This window comes from Ischnura elegans, chromosome 8 (assembly GCF_921293095.1).
Source record: "Ischnura elegans chromosome 8, ioIscEleg1.1, whole genome shotgun sequence".
NCBI classification, from domain to species: Eukaryota; Metazoa; Arthropoda; class Insecta; order Odonata; family Coenagrionidae; genus Ischnura; species Ischnura elegans.
The window spans coordinates 23,920,971-23,931,587 of record NC_060253.1 but is presented as its reverse complement, the minus strand read 5'-3'; the positions used below and the strand labels follow the sequence as shown (position 1 = coordinate 23,931,587).

The window sequence follows — 10,617 nt, the reverse complement described above, 5'->3', positions numbered from 1 at the left end:
TATTTTTATTTCGTATCGCCAAATATTTTTTTGCCTTCATTTTCGTTCGATTAATGTTTTTCGTAATATTTCACGTAGTCAAAAATACATTAACTATTGATAAAAGCAACTTTGAACTATGTGGATGCAATATTTTTCTAGATACCTACCTGTCGGGAAAAAATAAAAGCGTATTTATGCACGGCTGAATTGTCCATTTAACTTGACAACGGGTAGACATTTCGTAAAACGGTTTCGAGAATAAATACTTCGGACAAAGGAGACACTTCCCGAAAAGTTTTTCCAAATCCGTGAGGGGGAGTAAAAATTTGACACCTTCTTTTCGGGGAATTTGACTAGGAATGACAGGTGGAAGACCATTATTATCTTCCGTTGCGTCACGTGGGAGGAGAGCAAGAATTGGTGAAGGACTTCTTAAACGCGTGCGGGCGGGCGGCGTGCTTTATGTATGTTGAGGGGGATCACAACGCACGCGTCTGTTTACATTCAGCGTCAGCGGGGGAGGAGAGGGCGGGATCGCGCGTTTGAGGGGGTGCGCGCATGCGCCATTCCATTGTTTTGGTCCCCGCCGACGTTGTGGGCGGCGCCACTCGCACCTCGAGGCGCTGCTGTGCAGGATCGTATTCGCGCCGCTTCGGCACAGGGAATCGCTCCTGCTCTCCGTCGACTCATCTATTCTGCTCAATCCCTAACCAATCTCTCGATAGTGTGGAGGGAAGAGAAAAAACAGTGATTTTTCAACACTCGAAACGATATTGAACGTGATTTTTAATTCGTGGATTTCCGTGTGTTCTTGTGTGATTGTTGCCTGTTAGCTGTTTTATCCGTCGTCGCCTTGGCAGTTTTCATTGTCGCTTGTGTCTCCATCTCATCGGCCGCGCCTTATTATTGGATATATTGAAAAAAAAAACCTTCCTGTTCTCCACCGCTGGTATCACTGTTCCCCCAGGATACTCGCAGCCTCTTCAGGAGCTGATCCGGGGTGGTCGCGTCGCTCTTCGCAGAGAGGGGCAAACGTTGAAAGCGCGCTCGATATCCAGCGGGTTGTACGCTGCGCTGCTTTTTCCCTCCCCTTCGACACACTTGCTGAGAGGTGAGTGCTGATTTTGAACCCTAACGAGCGTTCTGCACATAATACGGCTTTTTAAAAATGGAACCACGGCAATTAGTGACTACCTACGCGTGACTGGAGGTGTTAGGTCATCAGCCGTTTACGTGCAACAGGATATAAGGAAGAAAAAAATACGAATTCCTTTATACATCCTCACGGCAAAATATATCTCACACATTACCGTTTCTGTAGGTCCTGTTGAATGCATTGTGGATTATATGGTTAGTAGTCCTCGAAGAGTTTTTAGAAAAGGGGTTCTTCGTTGTGGATTTGAGCCTTTCAAGCCAAGTGATAGAGAGCAAGATAGCTGAAAAATGAAACTAGTGATACCAGTAGATAGCTAACCAATTAAGTCTATCACGTTCGATTGTGACGAACAATGTTCTTTTATATTTCGAACTTCAGATGAGACTTTCTGTAGATATTTTTGAAATTCACTGCAGGTAATCTTTAGACTTTAAGATGAGATTCTCTGTAGAATTTTTAACATCACCGCAAGTTACATGAAATACGGCTTGTGTTTATGAAAATGATTCTATGAAATATTATTTCCGAAATTCCCATATTAGGATAACACATTCTTCCTGCTCAACCGGTCTTTTTTGGTGAGTTATCGCTCGGATATAACTAATTCTATCATATTGAAATTTTGAGGATGTATATAATAGAGACCCCGATTGATATTTGTCTGTAACTCAGATTTTAAAATGATGCTTCAGCATTATCAAAGGTGTTCTTTTTTTACATTTGAGGCACAGGTAAATGATGACCCAGGTCTACTATTTTAAATATTCCGAAAATTTCAAGATGATAGCACAAGTTTTTAATGAATTGTTCGTGACCAAAAAAGACAATATACTACCGGTCATGTAGGAGTGATGCGTTCTCTCAAGGTTGTATTTTTGCCTCAAGTCTTAAATCAACATAAGTTTTAAATGTTATATTTATCTTCCATTTACTTCCACAGGCCTGTTATGCCTGGCAAAATTCGTCGTGTTAAGAAGACGGGAGTGCTTCGTAATTGAACAATCTTAACGGGTGGATAGTCCGAATATCATACATTCTATTTGACATCTAATCACACTGGTCGACTAGAAAAATATTTTTTTTGCTACGATGATTTATTTAAGTAATCTTCCGGTTAAGGTAGGTTTACGTAGAGTGTTTCGCGGGTTAGATGAGCCAGCCCAGATTAGGCCTTCCTCTTCAGTTCTCGATAAGGCCCATTCCCTTTCTGTCTATATATTTTATTTTCTTCCTTCCCTCTCCCTCGCTTACTTAAAAATCTTCCTTGTAACATGGATTTTTACATCCACTCCCGGCCACCCATTTCAATTGCAAGTGAAATTAAAAAACGTTATTTTAATCCACAAATACATTTAATAAGCTCTCCCAGTTTCGGCCTATTCAGGCTATTTTGAAGAGCACTAAGTAAAGTGAGCCAGTTGTGATTTTTCACAGAGTTATTGTTAAAGTGTTCTGTATCGATTAAGGTAGGTTTGTATTTAGTAATTGATATTTAAGAAGAATCATGGGATCCTCCCTCCCCGCCAGAAGCCGCCTCTCCTCACCCACCATCTCCAGCACTTCGTCGTTCATCTTCCTATCCGCCCCCTTCACCTCCTTCATCCTCTTCCATGCCCACACCTCGAAGCACTCCTATCTTTTCTCGTCCCCCATCCCAGCTGAGAATTCTTGCTTTTTTTTCAAAAAAGAAAGGAAAACCATGTAACCTTGACACAACCACCTGATGTAAACAGAAGGTGCTATATTAGCTTCTCCCGCAACCACACCCTTACCTCATCCAACCGGAATTTAATATCTTCTCTGGCTGGATGAGTGTTTAAGGGCTAAGTGCCACTTTAGGATTATCCAAATTGAATAGAATGGCACGAAATTTAGAACAATAATGTTTTTGGACATAAAACGCGCGAGAAGCTGCTAGAGAAACGAGAAAGCAATTTTCAGCAAAAGTTTCAAAACATTAAAGCCTTTTTACACGGTAAATTAATCCGCACGAGTTAATATCTAAATGTATTGACTATATTAAGTGTATGAATAAACACGAAGGGGCACCGTGTAACCAACCAATTTTTGTGAATGCATGCACAGAAAATAGAACCTATTCTCATTTGGTTCATGCACTCGTACATGTTCCGTTCCAGTCCACAAAAACCATTCATGCAGACAGACACTAACTAGTACGTGTTAATATATCGTGGGAACGGTAGCAAAATTATAATCTTTGCAGTTTTCGCGTTCTAGAAAGTTTTTATTACACCGTAGAATGCGTACTTGCGCGTTTGTCTTGAATCAGCAACCTACAACAGCTGATTAATTTGAAGAAATCCGTTTGCATGTTCTGGCCTCGGTTGCCATGAGTTATCTACACAATCTGCCGCAGCACGCACAACAATGGGTGATATGCATCAACGATATTTGACATCGCGAGCGATGGTTGTCCTGGAGACAGCCATTGATCGGAGCGGACGCTCGCCATGGATACCGGAAGAAAAGCCTCTGGATCTCGCTTAGATTAGAGTTGGGTATCGGTGACGCGACTGTTCTGTTCAACAACGTTTATTTCCGAGTATATGGTAGTATTTGACATAATAATCTTGCTTCTATAGCATATGATTGTTACATAACTATTGTTGGTAAAAAAAAGTTTCCTAATTAACGCAGTGGCGCCGCTTATGGTCATGAATTGACTTCCTTTATTGCTCTATTCGTCTTCCTCCTCCTATCCCTCTTCCTCAATTTATTCAAGGTCACGCACTTGAAGATTGAAATAATGTGCAATGCCTACTTCTTGAATGTTATTAACTTTATGTAAGTTATTTTTTCTAGAATATAAGAGAAAAAGGAAAAAAATTAAATTCCTATCGCTATACATTTCCCCATGGAGATAAAGCAGGGTTACTGAAAAAGTGTCGTTTACTAAAGTGTATTGTCTTATTGAATAGTGAACTAATGAATCGATAACTAAGTTACCCTGCTTCATAAGAGTATCCTTCGAATAAAATACAACAATAGAGAGAGTCAACTTTCGTTAAAGAACATAAGCAGCGTCACATAATTTGTTGAAATGTTGGGAAACTTTTTTGATATATAGTAAACAAAAACTGTTTAGGCTGTCGCTTTTTCACCATTGCTTGGAAATCACTGGTACGGGATTGATGCGGGGCAGCGGGAAATCAGTAATATTTTCCGCCAGGCCACTGTGGTGCAATAATACGTATAAAATATCAGCATTCCAATTTTCATTATAAACGAAGGGAATACTGTCTGATAGGTTCCCTTGTCTACATTTTCTGAAAACCCCTCACCCGTCCCTCCGTAGAACGAAAGAAGGGATAGGGGTGTTATGATCGAGGGGTGTTGTTCGTGTGGAAAAGTGGGCGTGTCTGGAACCACTTGTCAACCGAGCAGCAGGTGTGTAAGACCTTCTCTAATGGGCTGCATTACCAATTTTATTTTATAGTGGATTTAGATGGGATTAGAAAAATTAGGAGACCCCTATTTTTCCGTTTTTCGATCCGAAGCTTACTTCTCGTGTGCAAAACCAACGGCCTTGACCCTTTCGGAGATAAGAGCTAGGCATAAGTGCGTACTTATGCCTAGCTCTTATCTATGATCTATGTACATGCCGGGCGGCTAACAGCTTTTCAACTGAAACTAGTGGCGTAGCCAGGGGGGGGGGTCTGGACCCCCCCCCGAAATATAAAAAAAACAATTATTTTTCTTCATAAAACAAAACAAAATATTGAAATATCATGCATTTACAAAATATATCTTTAACAAATGAAGTTGTTTCTATTATGAAAAGTGTTAAAATTAGTTTAAATCCTTCTACTTAGTATGCGGTTTTTCAAAAATTTTCCCCAGGGTTTTGGACCCCTCCCCCGAACGAAATTCCTGGCTACGCCACTGACTGCTACACTGTCTTGCGTAACCTTCTCACTTGGTTCGTTGTTGCTTGCTCTCTTGCGACATATTTATTCCCTCCATGAGGAGTTGTCATTGAGCGCGTTGGATGTCAGAACATCCAGTTGCCGAACGGAGAATCCTCGATTGGAATATTTTTGTTAGCGCATTTGGAAGAGGGATGCCGACTTTAAAAAAATATTGGGGAGGCCCAAATCGGGGATATTGCCCCGGGAAATTTTATAAGTAGTGAGTTTTAAGTTTTATAAGCATTTTAGAAGAGTCATATGATCAACATTAGAACCCTGATAACTCGAATCTCAATATCTGGACACTACGGGGAAAATCGACAAGCCTGACACATTTTTTCCTCACACCCATAACGAATTTTGAGGGGGCTCGGGCCCCCCTCAGGCCCCATGGAGTCGGCGCCACTGAATTTTGGAATACTTACGAAGACTATCTATCGAAAGTCGCACTACTGTTGGTGAGTGAAGCAAGTCGTAGACAATTATTTTGCCGGAGGGATAGTGTTTTTATATACGCATTGGGGGAATTGATTTGAAGGGGATAAACCTAAGACAGTTTCTACCGGGAGGTTTTAACCCAGTAAATCCCTTCTATGTAGCCTTCTAAATAGCCCTGATTAGATATTATGCCCTTGTACCAGCGTTTACTCCAATAATTGAAACACTTATCAGACTCGATCTTTCGGATAGCCTTTAGCTCCGCCATAAATTTCTTTTAATGTTATCTGTGCTTGTAAAACGACGGATCTTTAAGCATCTATTTATTATTAAAAATATAAAATAGTCACACGTACCCATGTCTGGCGAAAATGGAGGCTTGGGCATCGTTACAGTATTGTTTTTGGCCAAACGATTCACGAATAAGCAAGCAGAGTGAATCGATAATTCTCTGAGCACATAAAAGCACGTCATGCCTTAGCGGCCGCCTCAGACGAAGTAGAATTTTATCGTACTTCAGGGTAATGCATCATCATCACTGGCAGGGGCGGATCCAAGATTTTTTCTGGTGGAAGGGCACAAGGGTCTGACAGGTCTTCTCATATTTTAGATAAAAAACTAAATACTACAATTACTGTAGAAAATATTCTCTTTATTTTGATGTGAAAGTTATTAGTATAGAATTAAATGATTGAGGATCCATAATACACAAAATGAAACGAACGTAATGACGATCGTATTAAAAATCTTGTCTTTTTTATAAGCGTCGGTGGGGAGGGGGGGGGTGCAAGTGCTCCGCCGCCATAAATCCGTCTATGATCATTGTTCAACAATCCTAAGATTGGTTTGACGCAGCTCTCCACTCAGTTCTCCTATCAGCTAATATTTTCACACAAGCGTATTTCTTCTCCTTCACATCCTTCTTTTCCTGCACCATATATTTTACTCGAGGTCTTCTTTTCCGTTCTTGCCGTCCACTTGTCCCTCGGCGATTGTTTTCATTACACCATAATGTCTCAAGATGTGACCTATTATGTTGTTCTTCTTATCAAGGTTTTCTTGAGGCTTCTCTTCTCACCTACTCTTCTTGGGACTTCCTCGTTACTAACTCGGCCGATCCATTTGATCCTTATCATTCTTCTGTAGCACCATATTTCGAATCCTTTATTTCTCCTCTGCTGTCATTTTCCATGCCTCACTTCCGTAGAGTAGCATACTCCGACTGTAAGTTATGATAAACCATTTCCTTACTTATATGTTTAAACTCCCATTGTAAGTAGATATTTCTTTTGGTGGAATAGTATTTGAATGTATATAAAAAATTAAAAAATTGACAATTGGACTCTCCAAACTCCAAAACAGCGAAATTTAAATATACCCATTAATTTCTGGACGCACCTCGTAAATAATGGTGGTGTAGTTACGAGAACATTTTCAGCTGTATTAATTTTTTTTTGGCAGCTACTCGGTCAATAAAGGTTCTTGACTTTCCTTGATCATATACTCCCCTTATCGCTATAGTCTTCCCATGAGGGCATGAAACTCTCTGGACCACATCGGAGTTCTTTTTTTTCTCTCTCTCCATCGACTCAATTCGATTTTGCGGCGTTTACTCTCCAGAGATGTTTCGTCTCGTTCCCCTTTAAAACCTCACACACTCATACTCCTCACGTACCCTCCCATGTGGGTTGGACGGTTGGACCCCCTGTCGGTCTCCGCAAGGCGCACCAACCGCTGAGACACATGGAGACAGTCCAGGGACCATCACGGCAAATTGCAATTGCCCTTGCGAAATCTACCGTCTCATTCCTCCCGTTGTGAAATGGAGATACTAATGTAACTTAATTTTTCCTCTTAATTATACACGATGTTGTTGTCTCTTTTAACTTATTTACTCATCTGCGCTGGTAACTATCAACAACTTTTTACTCTTGACAACCCTTTGCTTTTTTATAACCTCGACACTTTCCCTTCCTGATTTAAATTAACATTTCGTTAAAACAATTACTATTAACTTCAACAGATACAAAATTTATCATCATACAAGGGGTGAAAATAACTTGAGTTTTGTTTCTGTAACTCGGTAGAGGCTCGGTGGCTAACTGCTACACTGAAAACTAAAAGATACAGATTAGAAGTTCATGGAGAGTCGTTTTAGCCGTTGGATTTATGACATATTAGTAAATTAAAAGTTAGACAATGGTTTTTCCCGCAAATAATATTTACGTCACTACTTGTTTCAATAAATGTTTCATTATCGATCTGAAGATCGACCTGAAGACGCCGGTTGGAATACCGGAGAAACTGTCGTCATAAAGAAAAATCCACGCGGTGAAGCCCAGAAACATGGAGACATCATCTAGACAACGCCGCGGAAAACTACGCATCAACTTCAAATGTTTTATTAATTTCAAGCGATAAAAAATATATTGAATCTAGTCATGAAGTGAAAGGAAAGCACTTGTGGAAATGTACCAGGACTTTTAATTTATTAAAGTATTTTATGATAACATTCGCCGCATAGCCCTGAAAGATATTTGATAGGAATGGCCCAAAAAATCTAACGGCCGGTTTTATAATCTCTGGTTAGCGCTAACCATGAGATGATTTGGCCTTTCAACTCAGTCATTCATCTAAATTTTAGCGTTAAACTGATATAGTAAAACTGGCCGTTAGATTGCTTGGGACGTTCAGATAAGATATCTTTCAGAGTGATTCGGAGAATATTGTAACGTTACGTCGTAAAATCAGGTTGATTTTTCACGTAAGTCCAGACAGGGGAAATACTCCAACCGTCGGTCACATGCTGGATCAGGGAAAAGACTCCACAAACAAGAAAAACAGCTCACAAGAAAAAGGCAGCCAAAAAATAATTTACGAGTTATTACCGTACGATATCTATTCAAAGTAGAGTATTCAAAAAAAATCAGAAGTATTACAGAAAACAATGATAGTAAATTCATGATCCCAAGGAAACATTACCAGCAGAAAATTGCTCTAAATATGCCATGGCTCACAAAACATGTGACTCCCATGCAGGTCAGGAAGAAAAGGGGCTCGCCTAAGCAAGGCGAGACAGCATTTGAGGGGAGGGCTTCTTCCAGGGAGTGGAGGGGTAGCCAGGCGAATTCAACAACCGCCCACTGATGCGTCACTGCCCCTGCAGAAACGGCCGCTCCGCAAAACACCATTCCCTGGTTTTGAGACAAAGCCAGCACCCAGAATTTTCCCCTCAACATCTGGGTTGGAGACCTCAGAGGAATCGTTCATTGGAACACATGGAGGGGAAGGAGATACTGGGGTGAGGTGTTGGAGGGAGAGAGAGTTTGTGATAGGACAATGGTAAAACTTCTCACTCCAAGTGCAATACTAAGGCCTTAGCACCGATTTCCCCTTGCTTGCCAAGGAGAAGTATTTCTCCGCAGTAGTCCTATATAAGTCTTGCATTGCAGGTAGGCTGGTTCGGAGGCTGGTTCGGAGGCTGCTTCGGAGGCTGTTTCAGAGACTGTTTCCAGAGACAGGATTTTCCAGAGACAGGATTTTGCGAGACAGGGCACTTTGCTACAGGGACCCTTTGCGCAAAAAATCCTTTGCGCGAAAAAACCTTAGCGCGAAAAGTTCTTGGCGGGAGAAGTTCTGCGGATAAGTTCGGAGGAAGTTCGAGGAAGTTCGAGGAATTTCTGGGGGGGGGTACCAGAAATTTTGGGGGGGGGGGGACACTAAAAAAATGCCACATCCTCTGTAGGAAAATGACCACAAAAATTGCTTGAACTTGGGGACCAAGACACGTCCACCAAGAACTGATTAATGCCTAGAAAACTTATCGAGGCATCACAGGTCCACTGGTTTTCACTGGATGAACCCCCACTGTTTAACCCCCATGAATTTCACAAAAACCATTATTCAGTGGTTAGAATTGAACTGAATATAAAAAGTTTATTGATTGAGACAATAGTATTCAAGAAATATCACTCAAAAATAGTTTTGACAAGAACATACATTTTTATCACTCTGTAAATAATAACCTCAGGAGTGATGTTTGGAATTCAACAGAATTCTTAAGTGAGTAACATGACATAATTACAAGAGTGAGACAAGAAATATTGCTGATAGATATAGAGTAAATTATTTAGTATTACATAGCAAGAAAATAAAATTAATAATCAATATGTCATAAAGTGATGCTTGTTTCGGTGAACAGTGAATCAAAATTACAAATAATTACCATCAGCAACTAGAAGGAACTGGGAAGATTTTTATTGGTATAACACCAGGATATCTTTACCAAACTCAATTGTTCCTTCTCTCATCAGAGATATTTTGTGGGTTTTTTTTTTTTTAAAAACCAAGTAAAGCAATACAATAACCAACCACTTAGTAAATGGGCAAGATTGGGTTGGTGAAGCAGTTGGGTTCATGGGAACCCTGGGTTGTCCCATTAGTTGGGTTCAACCACCTTATCAAAAAACAACGATTCACAAAAATGGGTTTTAACTTCTACCCAAAATTCATATTGCAACCCAAGAGAAAGTTAGGGTCGACCAACAAAATATATACCCCATATTATATAATCATTAAGTACAAGTTTATTCAAAAATACGGTTATTCACTAAATAATTATTAGTTATCAAAATACCAGCAAAAATATTCAGCATAATATGTGTCTCACTTAATTAATATACATTGGCATTAGTATTTCTCCCATTTAAACCCTCCATGTTTGTAAATATTATCAGTCCATAATTAATTATCAATAAAGAATCCTCCAAAATTCAACAAGATTACGTAAATGACAATAGATTGCACTAAATTCCTCGATTTTCCAATAATTATTAACAATTTATAAGGCATATGGTATTCATGTCAGCTATTGAACAAGTACTGACTAAATTTAATCAAGATGTGTATATATATCTCTCAGTATTAATTAAACAAGTCAAAAAAGAATCATAGGCGATGCTAACAAAATGAGAACTGCATATTGCATCAACAAAAGAAATCACTCTAAATTTCACTCTTCAATTAACAATAGAAATGAGAGCTACATGCTGGTTGCGACAAGATGAAAGTTCATACTTGTCGGGCGATGAAGGTCGCAACTCAACGCCAAAA

The 10,617-nt window shown here is 39.9% G+C and overlaps 1 protein-coding gene across 1 annotated transcript in view; it reads left to right on the top strand.

Moving 5' to 3' along the window:
• Positions 1 to 587: 587 nt before the first annotated feature.
• LOC124163289 (tubulin polymerization-promoting protein homolog) overlaps positions 588 to 10,617 on the top strand; it is a 124,445-nt gene continuing 114,415 nt past the window's right edge. The window contains exon 1 of the mRNA XM_046540089.1: positions 588 to 1,093. The gene's annotated coding sequence lies outside the window, so the exon portion shown is untranslated. The remainder of the gene's footprint in view (positions 1,094 to 10,617) is intronic.